At 34.7% G+C, this 21,893-nt stretch overlaps 1 protein-coding gene and 1 long non-coding RNA gene across 2 annotated transcripts in view; both read left to right on the top strand.

The window, feature by feature from the left end:
* MACROD2 (mono-ADP ribosylhydrolase 2) overlaps nucleotides 1–21,893 on the top strand; it is a 1,989,594-nt gene that overhangs the window by 25,958 nt on the left and 1,941,743 nt on the right. The gene's annotated exons all lie outside the window — the stretch shown is intronic.
* On the top strand, nucleotides 4,847–12,570 carry LOC113626481 (uncharacterized). Its single transcript, XR_003435166.1, has 2 exons — nucleotides 4,847–10,542; nucleotides 11,951–12,570. It is a non-coding gene; the product is annotated as an uncharacterized LOC113626481 (long non-coding RNA).

The following is a 21,893-nucleotide window of genomic DNA, read 5'->3' as shown; positions in this document are numbered from 1 at the left end:
GCATCATTTAGACAGCCGACAGCGATTCAATAAAGAACAAGACATGGTTTCTGCCATTTTGAATTCTATATAGTGTTTAATATTTAATAGTGTTGTCTTTTCAGCTGAGATTTACTGACACTAATATTTTAATAGTCTCCAGTTCCTGGCACAATGACTGGAATCTGTTGGGTTCTCAGTAAAATTTTGCTTAACATATTTAATGTTTATGAAATGTATTCAGACTCAGCTTCAGATTCAGGTTCAGAATACAGATTCTGATTCAATAAGTATGGATTAGGGCCTAGGAACCTACCCTATTAACAGTACCTCAGGGTGTTTTCCTGTGGTTGCTCCTCATAAGTATACAATTTTTTTTTCCTGAGTAGAGATTTTCTGTTGTATCTCACAGAAAATCAGTTTTGGAGGAAGAGGTTCACTGTCATCTTCAATGCGTTAATAATGTAACTTTGCCTTTCACTTTAGGCTTCAGCTTTTCATTAAGGAGGAATCTGTTCATTTAGCACAAGTGTGGGTGGGCTCTTGGGTATCCATTACTAAATACATGTTTGTTACTTAACATTGATAACTTGCAATAATTAGCTATTGATTTACTAATCCAATGATTCATTTTAAGTTAACTTTATGATTTAAAAAAAAACTTTTGAAAACTGAAATGATCTTTTTTCCTTTTTGAGATCCTTGTCATGGCTTAGGTGCATAGAGCTTGAAAAAGTTAAGCATTTCACATGAGGCCTAAAATATATTTTTTAATGATTAAAGTCTAATCTTCATTTTAAAGAGTATTACACATGAGTAGCTGGTTATATTCTAAGGTACCTTGCAATTTAATAAGAGCCTTTTTTGTATTGTTATTTCAATACACTCCAAAATATGAACAGATCATGATGACCCATGGAAACATGATTGCAAGTTTGTAGACTGTATTAATTTTGGGATCACTAATTTGGCCAAAATAGAAGTGATGATGGGAGTTTAATCCATTATAAGGTTTCTATAAAAATTCTACAGTAAAATTTTGTTTCAGTAAATATTTTAGTTGGTGAGTAGGATCAGTTGCTTTGTTTGTTTCTGTCTTTTTTCTTCCGTTGCATCTCTGTTCTTAAATGTAAGTTTAAAAAAGTGAGTTGTAAGAGTTACAAAAACATTTTGCTAAGTCCTATTCAGTAATTAATAAAAATTCCTTTCATGGAGTCCTATAAGCGATATCACATTTCATCATGCTGGGCATTTACATATTTAATTTATTTGATAATTTTAATAAGAGATACATAGTTTCTTGATTGATAGCTTGGTTGAGCTTTACCCAGCTCAAAGGAATTTCTGAATTTCATTTCTGAATTTAAATCAGTGATGTTGCTAATCTGTGTAAACCACCTGTGTTTATCTGTGTGTGGAGATGAGGAGTAAAAGTGACCATAGAAGTAAGGATAATTAGAGGTTAATGATAAGGGAAATAAACATTCCCTTGGAATTAGAAACGGTTCTGTTTGTTTTTTAAGATACCTATAAAGTGCTTAATATGTGCTAGACCTAGTTCTAAGTTCCTTACAAATGTTAACTTACATAAACATCACAGCAGCTCCGTGGAGTACAGTTATTATCTCACTTTACAAATGAGGAAGCCGAGGTACTGAGTTGTTGGCTTGCCCAAGGTCACACTGCTGTTGAGTGGCAGAATCTGGGTTTGGAACAGAGGCCTTCTGGTTTTCCATCCTTTTCACTTACCCTCTGTTAATGCATGCTTTTGTTTTCTAAAAGCATTGCTTATGTGTTCATGTGTTATGTGCTTACTATTAATTATATTTAAGTTTGGAAAGATGTATTTTGTGCTGTACATTGTGTAATTTTTATGGATTACAATTCATAATACCATGATGTTAGTTTTTAATTTAAAACATAAGCAAATAGTAGAAAAAATAAAGTTCTTGTGGATAATAAAATTGTCAGTAATTGTCAAACATTGTGAAGAAGGCTTAGTTCCCTCAAGTAGATGTGTAATTAATACAACTTTACACCATTTAAAAATTTATTTACATTTCTTTGTAATTCAACCTGTGTTCTAAATTTGTGCTTAACGAATTATTGAAAGTTTTAAAAAAAAATCTGCTTTTTAAGATATTTTTTTACCAGTCACCATTTTTTTTCAAGTTAGTGCAGTGGACCACATACTGAACATAAACTACATTTTGCAACTTTTAGCAACATGGTCTATGAACTTGCTGCTCAGACTGGAGTGCTAAGGTATCTATGGATTTTTTACCAGGGAGTTTGTGAAGGCACACAATAAAAGTATTACTCTTTTAGAGTATCATTTCTACTAAAAGCTTGGTGGGGGTGGAATATTAAGTAATTTAATTGCTTGACATTTAAAAAGTTTTTTATATTGAAACTAAATGATTCTCAAGGTAAAAGGCAAAGAATTTCACATTAATGGTCTCTACCATAGTGGTCCTGAGGTATGTATCAGTTCATTCTGTGGAAAGATTTCAGGAGTGCTTGATGATATTTGAAATCAGTTGGTGTCTTGGAAAGTTGTGAAATTAGTGAACTAAGCAACATAAAATGCTGATCAGTAAAGTTGAGTAAGAGCCCTCATTTTAGAAGTCAGTCAGCTACTGTAGTGTCAGCATATCAAAGTGTTAATCAGTAATCTTTGTTGGGCTGCTGAAAAGAATAATATTATCAAAGGCACATGTTGTTTTAAATCTTGGAAATATCTTAATGTTTTCTTGGCTTTTATTAAACCCTACTTTTAAGTAATACTGAGTAAAATTAGGATTTATAAAAAAGATAATTTGGGGTTATCGTTTAATTTACAAAAGCATTGAACATAGTATTCCTTTAAATAACTTGCTTCTTTAGCTTCTTCAGTTCATTATGTTCACAACGTTCAGACCTGCATATAAATGAAGCAAAGAACACCACTAGTTTATAGGTGTTATTTTTTTTAATGTAAAACCTCATGTTGAAAGATCAAAAGGATATAAATTTGAAAACCTGTATAGAACCTGTATAGCCAGTGTTTTGTTTTTTAAAATACCTAATAGGTTTGGGTATAAGCAATATTGATAATTGCCTTCAATTTCATTCTAAATACTGAGATTAGAGCTTGAATATGCCACTTACTTTTATATTTTTTAATTTTAATTTTATTGGAGTATAGTTGATTTACAATGTTGTGTTAGTTTTAGGTGTACAGCAAAGTGATTCAGTTATACATATACATATATTTATTCTTTTTTAGATTCTTTTCTCATATAGGTTAACACAGAATATTGAGTAGAGATCCTTGTGCTATGCAGTAGGTCTTTGTTGGTTATCTGTTGTATATAATAGTGTGTGTGTGTGTTCACCCCAAGCTCTTGATTTATCCCTCCCCACCATGTTTCCCCTTTGGTAACCATAAGTTTGTTTTTGATATCTGTAAGTCTATTTCTGTTTTGTAAATAAGTTCATTTGTATCATTTTTAGAAATTATATTCCACATATGAGTGATATTATGTGATATTTGTCTTTGTCTGACTTACTTCACTTAGTATGATCATCTCTAGGTCTATCCATGTTGCTACAAATGGCATTATTTCATTCTTTTCATTCTGGCTGAGTAATAATCCATTGTATACATGTACCACATCTTCTTTATCCATTCCTCTGTTGATGGTACAGCATGTCTTCTTTCATCCATTGCTCTATTTATGGTACAACACATCTTTATCCATTCCTCTTTTGATGGACATTTAGGTTGCTGCCACTTACATTTTATTAATAAGTATGACCATTAAAACAGTAATCACTTGACTTGTAGAGTGACATGAATATATTCTTGAAGTATCCAGATGATAATTGTGGCACAAAGCTTTTTTACTTAAGTGATTTCAGAAAGAAAGGAGGGGAGGGGTGGGTGGTAGCGAACCTTTTAGTAGGGCAGTTATGGGGAGAGCAAATTAAAGAGTTGGCATGCTGTCCTGGAGTGTATTTTCTATGTGGAATGTGCCATCCAACAGCAGAGAGAAGTATAAAGCATTCTCTTTGTGTAATAAATTTAACCAGAAAAAATATATTTTGTTCTTTTTACTTTTACTTTGTTTTATTTCTATTTAGACTTGACTGAGGAAGAAAAATAGTGGTCGGTAGAATTGGCATAGTTCTGAGTCTAAGTTTCTTGATTTATCACTATATTTGTTCATTCAAGCATGTTTAATTCATATCATCTGTAAAACTCTGTAGACTGAAAATTTTCTATAACTTGGCTAATTACTTTTATAATAAAGAATATACTTAAAACTTAGAGTAAATTGTTCATGATAAAAGAAAAAAAATCCTAATCTCTACTTTCAAATTTCTTTACTTACGCTTTAAGTAGAAGATGAACCAGAAGTAGGAATTGGAGAGGGTGTTTTTGTTTTTGTGATTTTTTTTTTTTTGGCTGGTTGATAAGATACAACAGTACTACTAAAATAGAGGGGGTCGGGGAAGAAACTGTAAGCCAAGACGTGTGTACACATGATAGTAATTATTTGAGGCTCCTCTAAGATGTGCCCCTCAGTTTTCTGTTCTTGCTATTTTGGGGGGAGAAACCCTTTTTTTTGAGGATATAATTTCTGTGATATGATGATCTCTGGAATTTCTAAAAATTAATGCAAGTATATGATAGCAGGCCAAGTCCAAATTGCAATGACAAAAGAAAATAAAAATAAGAAAAAATAATCCGTAGCAGCTCTGGAAAACAGGAAAGGATGCAGTCGGTGGATCAGAACATTTGGAGACTTTCTGGAAGATATAAGACTGATATAGACTGAAAATATAGACTGATCATCTAATCATCTAGATGATTAGATGATTAGATTAGATGATTAGAAACCACTACTACTGAACAGCTTGTAACTCAACATAGGGAAAATTACCTGCGGGTAATATCAGGGTAGTTAGAAGACTCTAGGATCAGTGAATCTATACGAAAAACATGCTAGTTTCTCCCCTTTACCACACTAAAGGCAAAACCTGCCCACAAAGTCCCACAGCCTTTTATTATGGGAGTAGGGGAGACTCTTGAAGGTAAAGCAGTGACCTGAACCAGCCGTCAATACTGAACAATCTAGATCTTTATTTAAAAAGATGAAGACAATGATGAAATACTGGATATTTGAGGAAAATTAGCAGTGCTGAACAGAGGACTCATACTAAAATAAGCAGAGCAAATAGCCCAGAAATCAGTTAATGTGAAAAAAAAAAAAGAAACTGAAAATTTTTAGTTTCTAGAGAAAGGAACAGTGAAAAACAGTTAACGATTAAAAATTTGATTTTGGCCCTTAGAGGCCAAAAAATATAGAGGGTACTAGAATCCAGAGTGCTAAGTTGACTCCAAAGCTGTAATCAGAACACTTGCTGACCTAGATGCTTATATTTAAAGGTCACATGCTTTTGAGGAGAGAGATCTTTGGGCATCCACTAGATGGGAAGTTGGAATTGAGGCCTCTGCATGAGGCCGAGGCTCTTCAAGATAAGTCTTTAATGAAAGAGAGTCCAGAACATGAAATTTAACTTCCAGCAGAGAACATCAGAGACATTTTCTTCTCATGGCATTTGGGTGTGAGACTAAAAAGTAAGCCTGTCTTCATGTGGGTTTGAGATTCTAATATATACTATCTGTCTAGTTCAGGAAACTGCAGGCAGAGAAAATTATTTAAAAATAGTCAAATGTTGATAGTGCTGCAAAGCATCTAATAGAAACAAAAGTTAATACTCTTTAGGGGGATGCACCTTCAAGATAAGCCTTTTAGTATGACTGTTGGTAAAGCATGAATGAAATGCTTTGGAGAAAATCAGCAATCATGAGCAAGAGTAAGCAGGAAAAACAGCAAAATTAGACGTCTGTGATATTGAAATTACTAGGTAAGAGTATGGAATATATATATAAATGTTTAAAGAAATAAAATGGAGGATTAAAAAACATGAGCAAGAGACAAAATGCTGTCAAGTACGAGGAAGATTTGAAAAAGAAGAGAACTTTTAGAAATTAAAAATATAATAATTGAAATGGAAAAACATTGAACGGCTTAAATGGATTAAACCCAGCTGAAGAGAGAATTAATGAACTTGAAGACAGATTTGGAAAAACAGATATGGAAACATGAAAGACGTGTTTAGAGTCAGAAGAATAAACATGTCTAATATATGGGAAGTCGGAGTTCAGAAAAGGAGAACGAGGAGACTGACAGTCCATATCCAAAGAAGGAATGAGAATTTTCCAAAATTAAAAAATGTGAATCATTAGGCTGAAAAAACACAGTGAATCCAGAAGAAGAAAAATAACTGGATAATGTTAAGGACAAAGAGAAAATAAAAGTAACCAGAAATAGATTATCTGCAAAGGTATAAAATTAGACCAGTAGCAGACTTCTAAACTCCAACAATAGATGCTGTAAGTTGAGAATTCAGCCTTCAAATACTAAAAGAATACAGATACCATCCTGGAAGTAACTAGCAAAATCATTCAAAAACAAGTGTTTTGAAATATATTTTCAGACATATCAGATTGGTAAAAATTTAAAACTCTGACTATATTGTGTTGGTGAGCTTGTGTAGCAACAAGAACTCTTAGCTTGCAGAAGTATAAACTATTTTTCGATAGTAATTTAGCAATATCTAGTAAGTTTGAATGCACATTTCTCCAGTGACCCAGAAATTCTACATATATATATATATATATGAATATACCTTATATACCTTAGCATTGTTTATTGATCTGTTTTGACCATGACATAAATCAAAATTTCAGGAAACAAAATTTACTGTTACTGTGTACAGTACACTTTGATCTATCTCTGTGCCTTACTACTTTGTTCATTTTCTTCCCTTTTCCCTTTACTCCTCACCACTCTTTTTTTAAAGCTTCCTGTGACCTTGACCTACTAACATGATTATATTGGTAGGTTGTAAGCTATAGTTTGAAAAACACTCCCTTAAAGAAACTCACACATAAGTGTAATAAGGATGTTCATAACAGTATTGTTTGTAAAAGTGAAAAACTGGAAGCAATCTTAAGCCCTAATAAATGGAGAGTGTATAAATAAACTGTGGTATATCCATGTAAAGGTGCAGAAGAATATATAAAGTATGATATATGAAACTTAAAAATGCAAAGCAATACTATGTATAGCTTTATGGATATACACATATATAAAATATATAAGGAAATCCATGGTAATGATAAACACCAAACTTAGGTTATCTCTGGGAGGAAAAGAAAGGTATTTCTCTTATCTAGATAGCACTTTTTTCTTAAGCTGGGGGGTGGATACACAGCTGTTTATTAAATAATATCATACACTCCTTCGTATGTCTAAAATATTTCACAATATATTTTTAAAAAAGAGAGGTAATGATATTGACAGATTGAGATTTCTCTCAGGGAATAGAGCAAAAAGAGTTGAATGTTATGGGAGAAAAGTTTGAGACCTATAAAATAGATCCAAGAGATCACTATCTGTGAAATAGGAATTCCAGAAGTGAAAAATACATACTGCAAAAGCAGTAGACAATGAAATGGTAGAGTAAAATTTTCCTGAGCTGAAGAATGCCATCAAATAAGATATACTGAAATCAAATTTCTGGTAAAATCAAATATTGGTCAAACTTTGAATTCCAAGGATCAAAAGAAAATCAAGTTTCCAGATAGAGTAAATAGGCTCACCCTAAAGCAAAAGAAGTATCAGATTGGCATCTGAGTTTTCTTATGCAGCACTGGATACTAAGGAACAGTAGAGAAATTCCTGTAGGATTCTAAGGTATAAGTACTACGACCCTAAGGTTCTGTATGCAACAAAAGTGTTTTAAAGTATGAAGACAGATATATATTCTTTCCAAGGCATTCTGAACTACAGCACTTATGGATAAATGAATATATTATTTGGAAGTACTTAAGCAAAATGAAATGAAATGAAATGATAAGTAATGGCTTCTGTTCTGCACATGAGAATTCTGGATGGAAAAAAGAAAGGTATACATTAAGCATAGATGAACAAAATCAAACAACAAACCGAAACAGTCAATGAAACTTATGGTTAAGTCTAAAAAATTGTTAATAATATACTTTGATGTACATTTGAGGTATAATATAACTAGAGAAAATATTCCTAATAAAATGGAAGCTATGAAAAAATGACAACTAGGAAATAAGATTTTAGATGATTTAATAATAATAAAACCTGTTCTCTAGCAGGTTATGAGTAGAGGGAGGAAAGTAAAAGAATACTATGCATAGTTTGCTGTGCAAAGTATTTCTATTCATAGAACTACAGAAGTGGATACTTTTTACTTTACTTATGAAGAAATATAGATGGAAATACATGTTGAAAGTTTGAGGAGTCTTTTGTTAGAAGATGGCAGATGATCAGTTCTCCCAACCTTCTCCATATTTGCTTGAAATGACTAAAAATGTCTTTTTTTTAAAAAAATTAAGCCTATAACAGCATTGGGCAGCAAGAAAGGGTTACATTGATATAGCAGATTTTGGGGAATTCCCTGAAGATAGAAAGTAGATGGAATGAGAGGTGCAGAGAAACAAGAGCAGAGAAAAACCACAACTGAAATTGAGAAGTTTTTCCTTGGTGGGCCTCAAGAAACTCCATTTGTGTTGTTAACAGTTTCAAAGGATTGAAGTGGTCTGTGGGGTAATCATCAGAGTAATTAATTTAAAAACTGCCTGTGCCAGCTGGACTCCGTTCTTCTTCATTTGTACAGAATGACTGTCAGCCAGGGATATTTGTCTCTAGGATAGAGTCATGGCTTCTGTTCTGCACATGATGAATCTGGAGAAGGCTTCTGGTTGTGTGTGCTGGGGTTGGAGAGTAGCAAAGCAGAGTTTGAGAACACAAAGGGGAGGAAAGGGAAAATGGTTCCACATGTATGAAATACAATAAAACACTCCACCCCGAAAGTAAAGTCTTCCTATTGTTTGCTGTCTTGGAGGTTCCAGACCACAACCTGCTTTATGACAACACATTCTAAATTAAAACCTCTTGATATGCTCTGCCCACTCACATTCATCCTGAAATCAGCTCTCTCATTCAGGGAAGATTCCTTCAGAGAGGGACAGACCTACAGATCTATGAGAAACCCAGGTTATTTAGATAGCTCTGGAACACCATTCACAAATTTGGAATACCAATGATTACCAGAACACCAACAATATCAATAGAAAATGAACTGAGAGAAAAATTGACTCCTGGAAAATGAGAATGATACAAGAAGTAGGTAGAACTTAAATGTAATTTGTATCCTTAGAGAGATTTAAGGGGATAAAGCAGCTGAAAAAATAAATCAGGCTATTCTGAAAGAAGCGATCTGCAGAGTTCTCAGAATCAAAAAAATTGCTAAAATAAAAAATATTCAAGGGAAGGGCTGAAAGTTGAATTAATGATTTAGAAGTAAGGTTGAGGAAACATCCTAGAACCCAAAGTTAAAAAGATGGAGATTGAAATATGAGCATATGTTTAAGTTACATGGGGCATGGAACCAGGTATGTGTTCCAGGGATGCCAGGGAGTGTTATATGAATATTACAAAAGGTGAGTTAGATCAATATATACAGATGTGAAAAGATGGTCAAGATACATACAGTGAAGAAGCAAGTTGTGAGAATAGTATGTTTAGTATATTTGTGATCAGAAATCATATGCATGTTCAAATATGCAAAAGAAAGATAAAAGGACATGAATGATCTTTTGAGAAAAGGATGGAGGGATGAGAGAATACTTTCCATTTTTCTTAAAACATAACGCTGTTTTATAAGGAGCATATTTTTACTTAAAAAATAGAGCATTAAAAGTTATGTTGAGGGGAAAGGAGAGCAACATGAGGTTAGCAGCGGTTTCCTAAGCCATTGATTTACACATAGTCTCAAGTCCATAATTTTCTCTGTAACATACAACTTTTCTGTTAATTCTTAGCAAGCGTCTCCTTCCCTCACTTCATAGACTCTCAGAAGGGTATTTTCACACACTTCTCTGAACCTTCTTTACCCAGAGTATTGGGGTTGAGGTGGCTAATTCCTTCATTACATGTGGATTTTGTGAGAGAGGATATGTATGTGGAGAATACCTTAAAGTAAGGATATCTTCTAGATATTGCTTTATTAATAAAGGGTAGTATCAATCCAACATCTTCTGTAGAATGAGTCAGGATGTAAATAAATTAAAATAATGAGTAGTAAAGGGAAAAATAAGAATTCTATATTCAAGATTTTGAGTATATCCTGCTGGGAGTTTTTGGGTTGAGAGTAGGAATTGGTCAATATTAGAACATATGAGTGTAATCACAGAGGTGTGAAGTGGTGTTCTGGACCACCTGAAAGGCCCCATCCTTTTTGTGAGGAGATGGATATGATCCTTGATCTCAATATGCTACATCTACTATAAACTTCTGGACCCTCCGCCATCATTCAGGATGCTTCTCTAGTGGTTGAAGAAGTGGAGGATCACATGGGAGAGTGCCTGAGGATCCTTGCCTGGGACAAGTTGTGGGAAGAAAAGTCTTGCAGGTATTTTTCTGATATATTTTACTTGGTTGCTGTGTTTTTATTGGATAAAATAATTCTTTTCCTGAAAGGGGTGAGGAGTGGTTAGTGGGAGGTGGGAGATGGGAGGGAGTAGTCTTTTGTAAGAGTGGTAGAAGAACTAGCAAAGAATACCAGCATCTTTCTGTCTTTTCTTTTTCTGCTCTTGCACAACGTTTGCTGTCATCTTCACAATAAAGGAAGTTGTGCTTGAATCACAGACTCACTGCTGTGGTAATAAGATTCACCAAGAACATTTAGGTACATAGCATGCTGACATAATAGATTAACTAGCCGCAAATTTTAAAAACCAATGGAAAATGTTTAGATCTGTGAACTGTATTGAATTTAATTTTTTGAATATATGTTTAAAAAGCTTGTTTGTAATTGTTGATTATTTCTTCTTTGATTGTGTTAGTTGGTTATTTAACCATTTGATACTGATTTATTTCTTAGGCATGAAGCTGTTTAACACTGCTATGCACTTAAATTAAGTAGTTAATTAACTGGAGAACCTTAAGTCTTAAATTCATGATTTTTCTCTAGAATAGTAGAGTCTCAGGTGCCAGGAGCTCAGCGAATGGCTTCCAAGATAGCTCTAGTTCCAGTGCAGCTTAAAAATATTGCAAAAAGATTATTTTCTTCAAACTGTATGTCAGGGAATTTCAGAGATTTTCTAGGTATCTGCTTATTGAAGTTTTAGAAATGGTATCTTCACTTGTATTCTTGATAATTTATAATTCTGTTGTGCTTTTTATTTATTTATTTTTTTTAAACATCTTTATTGCAGTATAATTGCTTTACAATGGTGTGTTAGGTTTCTGCTTTATAACAAAGTGCATCAGCTATACATATACATATATCCCCATATCTCCTCCCTCTTGGGTCTCCTTCCCACCCTCCCTATCCCATCCCTCTAGGTGGTCACAAAGCACAGAACTGATCTCCCTGTGCTATGTGGCTGCTTCCCACTAGGTATCTATTTTACGTTTGGTAGTATATATAACTCCATGTTACTCTCTCACTTTGTCCCAGCTTACCCTTCCCCCTCCCCGTGTCCTCAACTCCATTCTCTATGTCTGGATATTTATTCCTGTCTTGCCCCTAGGTTCTTCAGAACCATGTTGTGCTTTTTAAATGATAATATAAGCAGTATGCCTGAGTATGTGGGGGGAAGTTATTTTTGAAAACTTAGAGCATTTGGAACATATAACAACTCAATTAAGTGGATATAGACAAAGATATGTCAATAAAATTGGCCAAGGTAAAGTAAGTGAAATGAGAGGATATGCTGATAGAGTTTTCTTTTCTTTTTTGTTTCAGTGAAAATAAGAAATGTTGCTCTTAATAGAGATTTTTGTATTATTTTCTCTTTTTTTTTTTTTTTTTCTAGTGTGGGCACTAGGAAAAAGAGCTCTTTTATTCCATCTTGTCTTCCAGTCCGTTTTGAATCAAGAAATACTCAGTGAAAACTGCTTTGAGAAGAGTCTGTTTTGAAGAAGGAAAAAGAAATACTGTTGAGAGAAGGCATACAGACCAGAAGGGTGATAGAAACATGTGTTTTTGGTGTGTGTGTAACACCAACAGGACTTCATAGAGAGAAATGGAGAGCTAAGAAGGGAGAAAATTAAGAAATGACTGAAATTTGTGGGGCCTGATGGGAAAATGCTGGCCATCTACTAATATGGAAAGACAGTTGATGCTTCAGTCCCAGGACTTTTTGTCTCTGCTGCACAGTTACCATAAACTCTTCTCACATTCAGAACTATCCCTTTATCCTCTGTGAATGATGGCACTCTTGCTTCTATTTCAGCAGTGCTTCCAAGGATGAATGAAAACATACAGTGTCTGCCAAAACCTAAAAAGTATAGTTTATTTATCACTAGAGCTTTGTAAGCTACCCCTCCTGCGTTTTAAAATTCTGTACTTTGCAGAACCGGCCATTGTAGGGTGTTTTTTGTTTTTTGGGTTTTTTTGGTCAATAAATATTAGATTTTCAAGATGAAGTATAATGATTCCTAATCGTATTGTGATCAGTTTTCTCCAATTTGATATCCATAGACAGCTTGAAGAAACTAAAATTTTACTTTTTAGACTTAGTTATGCTGTGTTTGGTGTGTAATCATATGAGTTCCTGTTTTTCTTGAGATTTTAACAGACCTTGTCTTATTGTATATGTCAAAATAAAAATATTTAAATAGTACATATGTTGTAATATTGTGGATACTGATTTTATATTAATTTTCCACTAAATATTGAGTTTGGTTTTGATATAAGCCCTGATCCTAAATGACAACTTTATCTCAATTTTTGGAAATTAGTTTATCTGTGTTATATAAGAAGCATCTTAAGGATTTGGCTTGTGTGTGTGTTTTAAATGTAAATTTTACTTGTTTTTTATTTTTAAAAAAATTATGTAATCATTCTATTAGGCAGCTTTTCTTTGGAAGACAAGAGGACTTTATGTTTTTGAACTATAATTGGTTATTTAAGTTCTCCAGACCAATAATACGAATTCTGAACCTTGTTTCTAATTCTTCAGTCTTTCCTTATTTTAAGGACTTTTAGAACAGGTTGTGATCCATTTTGAACATAATATCTCAGTAGTCAAGAATGTATTCTCCTCATCCTTTCTCCAAGGAAGGTTTCTTGATTGAAAGTTCCTCTTGTACACTGGGTTCTCTTCTGAGTACCCTCTTACTAACGCAGAGTGATTGTTTTAATAAGAATACCCTCTTATTAACGCAGAGTGATTGTGAAAGGGGGAATGACTTTGTTTCAGTCTGACATAGGGAATTGTACAGACGTGTCTATTACTGCATTGCTTGTCGTGGCAAAAAGCTAGAATAACTTTAATGTACATCAAGAGGGAGAATAGTTGCAATGGAATGTTATGAAACTCTTAAAAAATGGGTTCTCTGTTCATTGTAAGGAATGTTTGTGATATTTTAATAAGTGAAGACAGGTATAATTCACAGGAAGTATCCTATTTTAAAAAACTTGTTTCTATAAAACATGTATATATTTGAGATAAAAGAAAAGTATAATTGTCTTGATATATGGGATGGAGGATAAAGAAGGAATAGGGATGATCTTTCTTTCTTTTCATATTTTTTATTATCACGTTGGTTTCAGTGAAAGTGTTACTTTTATAATTTTTCAGGAAGAGCTTAAGAATTATGGAGAAAGTACTTAGTGTAGTTTTATTGTATTTTATAACTTTATAAAATGTTAATAGAGAAGAATAAAAATATTTGTAGTGGTCAATGATATATATAGTTTGCTATTACTGTGAAATGAATTAAGGAGGACACAATATTGATTATGATTCCATGGGAACACTAAGATAGAAGCCAGCTTTGTCTATAGGAGATAATGAGAGTCAGGGTTAGTATGGACATTTGAAATGTGGTCAAAGTTCTTATTATAGAGACTAGTTTCCATTTAATCTGCTCTCTCTCCTCAGCCTCAGTGCTTTTGCATTTGAGACACTAAATTGCTCAACAAAATTTAATTGAATTTACTTGTGTCACTTCTTTCTACCCCTCTTAGAAAGGAGCAGGCAGAAGAGGAGCATCCAACAGTGTAAAGAGGAGAAAGTTGAATGTTATTTGAATACTGTGCTGGAGAACACATTGACTAGAACTGGGCATTGTGAACCTGGCTCTGATCAAAAAATTTCTGGGCCTCTCTTTACTTGGCTATAAGATAAGGACTTTGTACTCTGGGCTCTTCTGGAAATAGGATTACACAGTAAAGAATCCCTGCATAATAGAGAATTGATTTTAAGTTGTAATATTGCATCTGCCAGTAAAAATTAATAGCTTTACCTTTTTTTGAAGGGGGTGGAGTTAATATAGTGATACATATGGATGTGAAGTTAGGCATTACTTTGCTCAACTAGAATGTTGGGATATTTTTCTTTAAGACCTGATTACTACTACATATAGAAAATTGTTACATTAGTAAATACTTACGGCTTCCTTAGGCTTGTACAGGTAACATTATGAGTTCATAGGGAGTATGTTTCAAAATATGACTGTTTAAAATACAGAAAAGTGACAGTTAATAGATATGGAAGTGTTAGGAAGTGGCTATTATAATATTGAAGGAAACAAAAGCTTTAAATTTATTTTGTATTGTGCCCAGGGAATTACGTGTATAATTTTTTAAAAAGTTAACCTTGAGTTTACTTGAGGAAAAAACATTATGTCTATGGGCTAGAGATGAATTTTTAGTATTAAGCTTCCTATTAAGTCACTGAACCCAGTTTTCACAGGCAGAGGCTCTATTTGCTTTTCATCTTTGTCTCTGCAATTCTCTTTCCCTCAGCTTGAATAATTATAAATCCCTTTGATCATTTTAATGCCTGGTTATAAACTTAAAGTGTATGACTATGTTTTTCTCCTTTCAACTAGGTTATCAAAGGATTGTATGACCCAATATTTTCTAAATTTCAAACAGTTTCATATAATATTATAATAAAGTCTGTAATATATGTGTGTGTATACAGCATGAACCATAAACTGATTTGTGAGTTGTGGTTCTGTATTTGCCATCTATATATTTCAAAAGACTTATCTGTTATTTGGCTTTTATTATAAGTCGCAGGGTTATTATAAAGATTGAAAGAGACAGTGGATAGGAAAGCTTTGAAAACTATCAAGATTATACAAAATAAATTATTATTGTTTTACTCACTGGTTAAAAAAGATTAGAGGGCCTAGAACTATGTTCTTAAGGGCTGAAAACACTTTGCAAATCATTTACTGATTCTAGGTGCAATTGAAATGGTACAGTTTTATGAATAGCAATATTTCCTTCATACTGAGAGAGAAAAATTGAGATGATTTTACTAGATGATTAACTGATTCTACCAGTATTATACAATGAGGTGTGGAAGTATATAAGACATACCAAAATTTAGGAAAAATCTCACACATTTCAGATTCAGTTGGTAGACTTTGACAAATAGTTAACCTTTTTAATACAGTAAGTGGCTCTGAAATTATCCAACATTATTCCATAGTTTGAGACCTTAACGAATGACCATAAGTATTAAAGTTTATTACCTTTTGTTTCTAACTCATTTTGGCCAAAACTAAACTCATTATCTTCCTTTCAAGCCTGTTCACCCTTTACCCTTATTTTGGAGAATGGGCCCTTCATCTATCCAGTTATGGATAACAGGATAACTTGTCTCAAGTTATCATTTACTACTCTCCAGTAACACCTACTTCTAGCAGGTCCTAAATTGTTAAAGTTCTTCTTTAAAACGTCTTTTTTTGTTGTTGTTGTTCCTCTATATATGTCACCTCACCTGAAATCAGACTCCACATATTTTTTATTTGGATTATAATGGCAGCCTCGTAACTCATCTACCTGCCTCTAAAGTCTTGCTTCATACCATTCTCAAAGCAATCTTTCTAAAGGTAAATCTGATCAAATCACTGTTCTGGTTTTCTAACCTTTAAAAGTCCTTCTGTGATAAAGGACTAAACTCATACAAGGGGCCTCTTTATGACCCTGCAAAATCTTTTTCATTATATTCCTTGTGCTTTGTATTACATCTGGTATTTTGTATGTCATCATTAAATATTGGCAGAAAGAAATAATTCTGGTAGACCCTGAGAGATTGGAAAAGTATAAAATATATATTGAAAAATTATTCTCTACCTTGGCTTCCTAAAGAACTTCTTAAAGCACTGGGTTTTTTTTGTTTTGTCTGTTTTTTTTCCCACTGAACACAATTTTATTGAGTACGTACTATGTACACCAGACACTGATCCAGGTGCTGGTGCTACAGATACAGCAGAAGACAAAACAGACAAAAATCCAAGCCCTTACAGAGCTCCTGGAGCTTACATTCCAGTGAAATCAAGACAAGAAAACTAATCCATGGAGAAAATGACAAAGTATGAGCCAAAGAGAACAGTTCTTCTGAGGAGTAACAAAAGGGATTCCCTATTGTGTAAGTCAGAAAGAAACAGTAAAGTCCCTACGGGGTCACCCAAAAAGACAGGGCCCTGCTGAGCTCCCTCACCAGCCTGAGAAAGCAAGGGTTCGCTGTCTACCCTTTACCACAGTCTTAGGGTAGAGGTCAATGCACAGAGCTCCCCAGGGGGTCCACTAGGCCATTTAAAAGTCCATCCCCAAACCAGTGGCATTTCCAACCAGAGGAAACCAATGGTCGTGCAAATCTGTTTCAATCAAGACAGTAGTCTCTCAGATATGAAATTCAGTGAAGATGAACATAACCTGCAGATAATAAAAAAGCAAAAAGAACCATGAAACTAAAATTGTTTACAGCATAGTAGTTTAAGATACTAAAATGAGAATGTAGAAAAGGTTGTTGCCTAGGAAAGTATTTAATCCTTAGCCCCAAAGTAATAAAGTAGAAACTTACTATAAACTAGTTTGGCAGTTTTAAATGCAGGCAGGTAATTCTGATTTTAAATGTTCTGTTTTTCTAAGGTGAGACAAACTTGAAAGTATTTGGTCAAATTTGGTTTTATGAAATGGTTTAATGTACAAAGTTTTCTAGGAGTCTTTGGACCTTCACAAAACGGAACAGGGCTCACTGGGTTTAAGAGACTATAAAGCACTGTTTTTAATGAGCCTTTGTCTCTATTTCACATAGCATAGTGCTTGGCAATTAGTTAGTGCTCAGTAAATGTTGAATTAACTGATCAATTTGAAATAAAAACTGGAATCTAAATATGGATGACAGCAGTGGGTGTGGGACATAGTTCCTTTGGTGGAGATGTCATCAGTTTTCATGTTCCATTTCCACTATAGTTGAGATGAAGAAAATTCTGTACTGTGCATCTTCTGAGCCTACCAATCTCTTTTCATTTTTCAAGCATTTGTGTTAGGTTTTTTTTTTATTGTCTTATTCTTTTCTATGTCTGTTTCCTCAGTAAACTCCCATTTTTGTTCTCTTCCCTTAGCCAGTACAAAGATGGCTTGTGGGTACCTCCTGTCTGTGTCATGACTTTATTTTGTGAACCGTTGATCAGAGGAGATCCAAGAAAGAAAAGATGAATCGTTTGAAAAAATTAAGAAGCTTCTCTTCCCTTCTGTGTGTAAAAGAGATACATATTTCTTTAACAGCCAGTTAAAATTCAAACTAGTTGATTTACCAAATTGCCAGTTAGGTGTCACACTTAATTGTTGGTCCTGTGTCTAGGCTGGGTATTAGATATCATTTAGATAGAATAGTCTCTGGGATTTGGTCAGTGAAAAACTTGAAAAGTCATGTATTAACCACTAGTTGTAGATGTTTTTCCTGTTAAAATTAGAGCTAATTTTTAGTATCTGATTTACTCAGGGTTCACTTTGTCCCTTAATAAATAAAATAATGAAGTGGAATTGATATATAAATTATATAGCAATATAGCTGATAAAAAGTAAGCAGAAGCAAGTTCATAAACCTTAAGGTAAATTCTTGCACTTTTCCATTCAGGCACATTTTACCTTGAATCAGGATAAGGGATTTAGTGAAACTGTACTATCTACAAATCCATTTTTCAAGAACAGCCAATTGAGCACTTACATGCTGTTCCTCCTTTTCATTATTTTGCAAGTCGAGAATTCATACCTGACTTTTTTTTCTCTGAAAGAATTAAATAATCTTCTATCAACAGTACTCCTACTTCTTTCTTACCCATAGAGACAACTTTGGTTTCTAAATTACTACTTGGTCATTGTGCAGATCCTGCTTTGTGAAGGTTAACTGCTTGTAATGGCAAAGATTCTAACCACCTCCTCCCACCCTAACCGCCACCATCACATACATAATCAGGCATTCAAGATGATTATCCAAGGTGGCAATTTCCTCCTACCTTGAAACTTGTACAGATAATCTTGTCAAATGATTCCTTTGTATGATGAATTTTCATTTTTCCAGAAATAGCTCAAGGTGACTCTTCCATTTCATAGCGCTTCTTAGCTTAGTTACTATACTAATCTTTAAATAAAGTTGCCAGATTCATCACCAGATTATTTCTTGAAATAGGATCTCTAAATTTAGCTTTCATTTGTTCTGTTTATTTTTATTGTTACAGTGAAGGAAAAAAATATGTGTTTATTGCCTCTACGCAGAAACTGACCGGCTCAGAATAGGAAAGGCTCAGAATAGGAAACACCGGTCGACTTCATCAGAACTATTCACTTTCATTTACAGTTGAACTCAACTAACATTTTTAAAGCCCTCCTAGCTTTGCTTCAGGTACTTGGAATTCAAAGAATGAGATAAAAATTCTGACATCTAAGATACTTTAAATTACAAAACAGTATGTAGTCCTTTATGGGACTACAGGGACAAAGGAGGAGATATGGTTGGGAGAACTTTATAGAAGAGATGATAACATCACTAAGACCTAAAAGAAGATAATCAGTTTGGGAGAGGGTGGAGGAGACCAGGAAGTAGAAAAAAAGAGTGAAAGACTGAAAGACCTACAGAATTCTAGAGTCCTATTAGCCATTTCTAAGGGTGGAGGGTTCTCTATGGGAGAGTGGCAGAGGAAGTCAGGGACCACCTAATGAAAGGCCTCACAGACCATTGCCTTTGCATGAGAAATCAAACTAATATGCATATGGCTTGACTATTAAAATACATATTCTGATTCAGTAAGTCAGGGTTAGGACCCCGACTTAGGTGAGGAAATGCTCCCAAGTGATGTTGATGCTGCTGGTTCACTAACCACACTTTGAACAGCAGCAAGATTATGTACTGTTCTGAAGAGTTTCGCCTTTATTCTGTGGAGCTTGAAGGAGTGTATATGATCAAACTCTCATTTTAAGAAAATTCTGTTTACATATGGGTAGAAGAGGAGAAATGGTCACCATTAGACTTGGCAAGGAGAAAAACTGATACTGAAGAGGAGGAGATGGAGGCTAGAGATATGCAAAAAGTAGAATAAAAAGCTCTTGGTTATAAATTGGCTATGGAGGGGAGTTGCTGAGGGCAGGTAATTTGGTATGTTCATAGGTTTGGAAATTGACTAACTGGCAGGTGATGTCTACTGAGTTAGGGAGGAGAAGCAGTTTGATCTTGTGCCTTTGTGTTTGTGTGTGTGTGTGGGTAGGGTGGGGTTGGGGGGGGAGGGAGCAAGAAGAAAAAATTGTCTGCCAGGCAGTTCTAAATGACTAAATTGTCATGTGTGGCAAGTACATATAGGCACTGGGGACTCATTAGGTCAGCTCATTTCACATTTATTGAGAGCCTGATGTTTGCCGAGTTCCCTGCTAATACTGCTTAGCATACTAGAAGGGGTGAAATGGGATCTCTTCCCTAAAGGATCTTGCTACTGAGTGGGAAGATAGAACCAAATGAATAATTGCAATCTAGTATAACCCAGTCAATAACGAAATAAACCAAGGTGGGAATTCCTGGAGAACACTGGGGAAACTTTTAAAGTAGGTGACAATTCAGCAAGGTGTAGATGGGTGAATAGAAATCCATAAGCAGGTGGATAGGGGAGTGAGAGGAGAGATGGACATCCCAGTCAGTCGGAATAGGAAGTTAGCTTCTGGAGTCCAGGTTGCAGGTCATTTGCTATAGCAGTAGCTCAAAGTAGAAGGCTGGATGGTGGAAGAGGAGGCTGCAAAGGTAAGCAGGGGTCCGATCATAAGTTTTCTTTGCCATATGTGGCCCCCTTAACCTATAGATAATGAGGGTAGGTAGGGGCACCTGAATTGTTAGTTTTGCACTTTGCATTTTAGAGGGAACATTCTAATGGTATCAGTGTGAAGGCTGAATTGGAGAGAGGTAAAATGTGGGACTTGAATCCCAGGTAGACAGTCTAAGTAGTGGTCTAAGTCCGAATAAGCCGCCCCAAACTCAAAATCCCTTAAGGGGTCAGACAGAGGAAATGAATGTGGGAAGTAGCAGTGGTGTAAGACTTAGGAGGGCCAGGTTCTGCTATGAAAGGAAATGTGGTGTGTGTTCCCTCTTCCCCCACCGGGGAATCCACATTCAAAACTCTAAATACCATTGTGCTACCAAGTAAAACACCCTTAACATAGTAATTTCTGGTCAAAACCAAGGTGGTTGCAGTGATGACAGAAATAAATTATTTGGGAAGTAGAATTTCTGTGTTGAGAGACAACTAAGTGACCAACTAAGGCCTACGGGTTGTGGGAGGAATCACACACTTTTGGTGAAGAGTGAGGAATTTGCTTTGGACATGTTGGGTTTGAGGTGCTTGTGGAATATCCAAGTAGAGATAGCTAGTGTACAGTTGTCAGAACTAGGCTGAGGAATGAGATTTGGGAAGTCCTCTATATAGTGGAGTGAAGATTCTCTAAGGAAAAAACTTAGGATGAGAGAAGACAAAGAGGGCTGAGGATGGAACCCCAAGGAGTTGTGAACTTTAAACAATGACCAGTGAGAGGAATAACAGAGTACTGTTCATGGAAAAGGAGTCTGGTGGTTTGGCTGTGCTGGAGACAAGGAATCAGTGTTTCAGTAAAGAAAATCGTTCAGTTGTGTCACTTGCCACAGAGAGGTGCAGAAACAAAGAATGCAAAGTGTCCTTCAGATTTGGTATAGAGCACCCACTGACAAATTTGTCCAAAGCAACTTCAGTGGGGCCAGAACCCAGAAAACTCTGGATTATGGAGTGACTGGGAGGGAGGTGAGAAAGCACAGTGATTTCTTTTGGAAGAATTCTTTCCCTTTTGCCATTTTTAAAAGGCACTTTCTCAAAGCTTAAGTTCCTGACTGAATGATCTAATTATAGGCTGTCTATCTGAAAATAGTTATATACGGGATAAATTAATTTTATTAATATAAATATGCTGGCATAAATCATAAGAATATAAAGATAGGTGTGGTTATTTTTAAACTGAAAAGCTGCTTTAACAAAGATAATTTAGAAAATGAGCTTTTATATTTATAGGCTTATTCATCTGTCTTCATTAACGTTAAAGTAAACTTTTGTGAAACTCCAAGGAAATATTTTCTACATGTTTCTGATTAAAGAAGAAAAATGTGTGCATTTATTTTCTTGAATTAAACATGCTTTGAAAATTATAAAAATTGTTCAACCTCTTCCTTTTTAGTACTTAAAAATGGGCTTAAACATTGAAGTGCTTTATAGTTTTACCTCAGATTTTTTTTTCCTATTGACTTAAAAGTTATTTATAGTCTTTGCAATGCCACCCTCTAGCGATCCCTTAGCAAAATACATTAATTAACTTGAAAAGTCTGTTCCGTCTCTAACACCCCTGGTCCTTTGTCTCAGCATGCATTGTTTGGTGTCTTTTATTGCTCCTCAGTTGGGGGTGTGTGTGTGTGTGTGTGTGTGTGTGTGTGTGTGTGTGTGTGTGTG

Source organism: Aethalodelphis obliquidens, unplaced genomic scaffold (genome assembly GCF_003676395.1).
Source record: "Aethalodelphis obliquidens isolate GAN/ISIS:26980383/991018 unplaced genomic scaffold, ASM367639v1 scaffold18, whole genome shotgun sequence".
Taxonomy (NCBI): Eukaryota; Metazoa; Chordata; class Mammalia; order Artiodactyla; family Delphinidae; genus Aethalodelphis; species Aethalodelphis obliquidens.
Note: the sequence above shows the minus strand (reverse complement) of the source record. Positions and strands in the feature narration are given on the sequence as shown.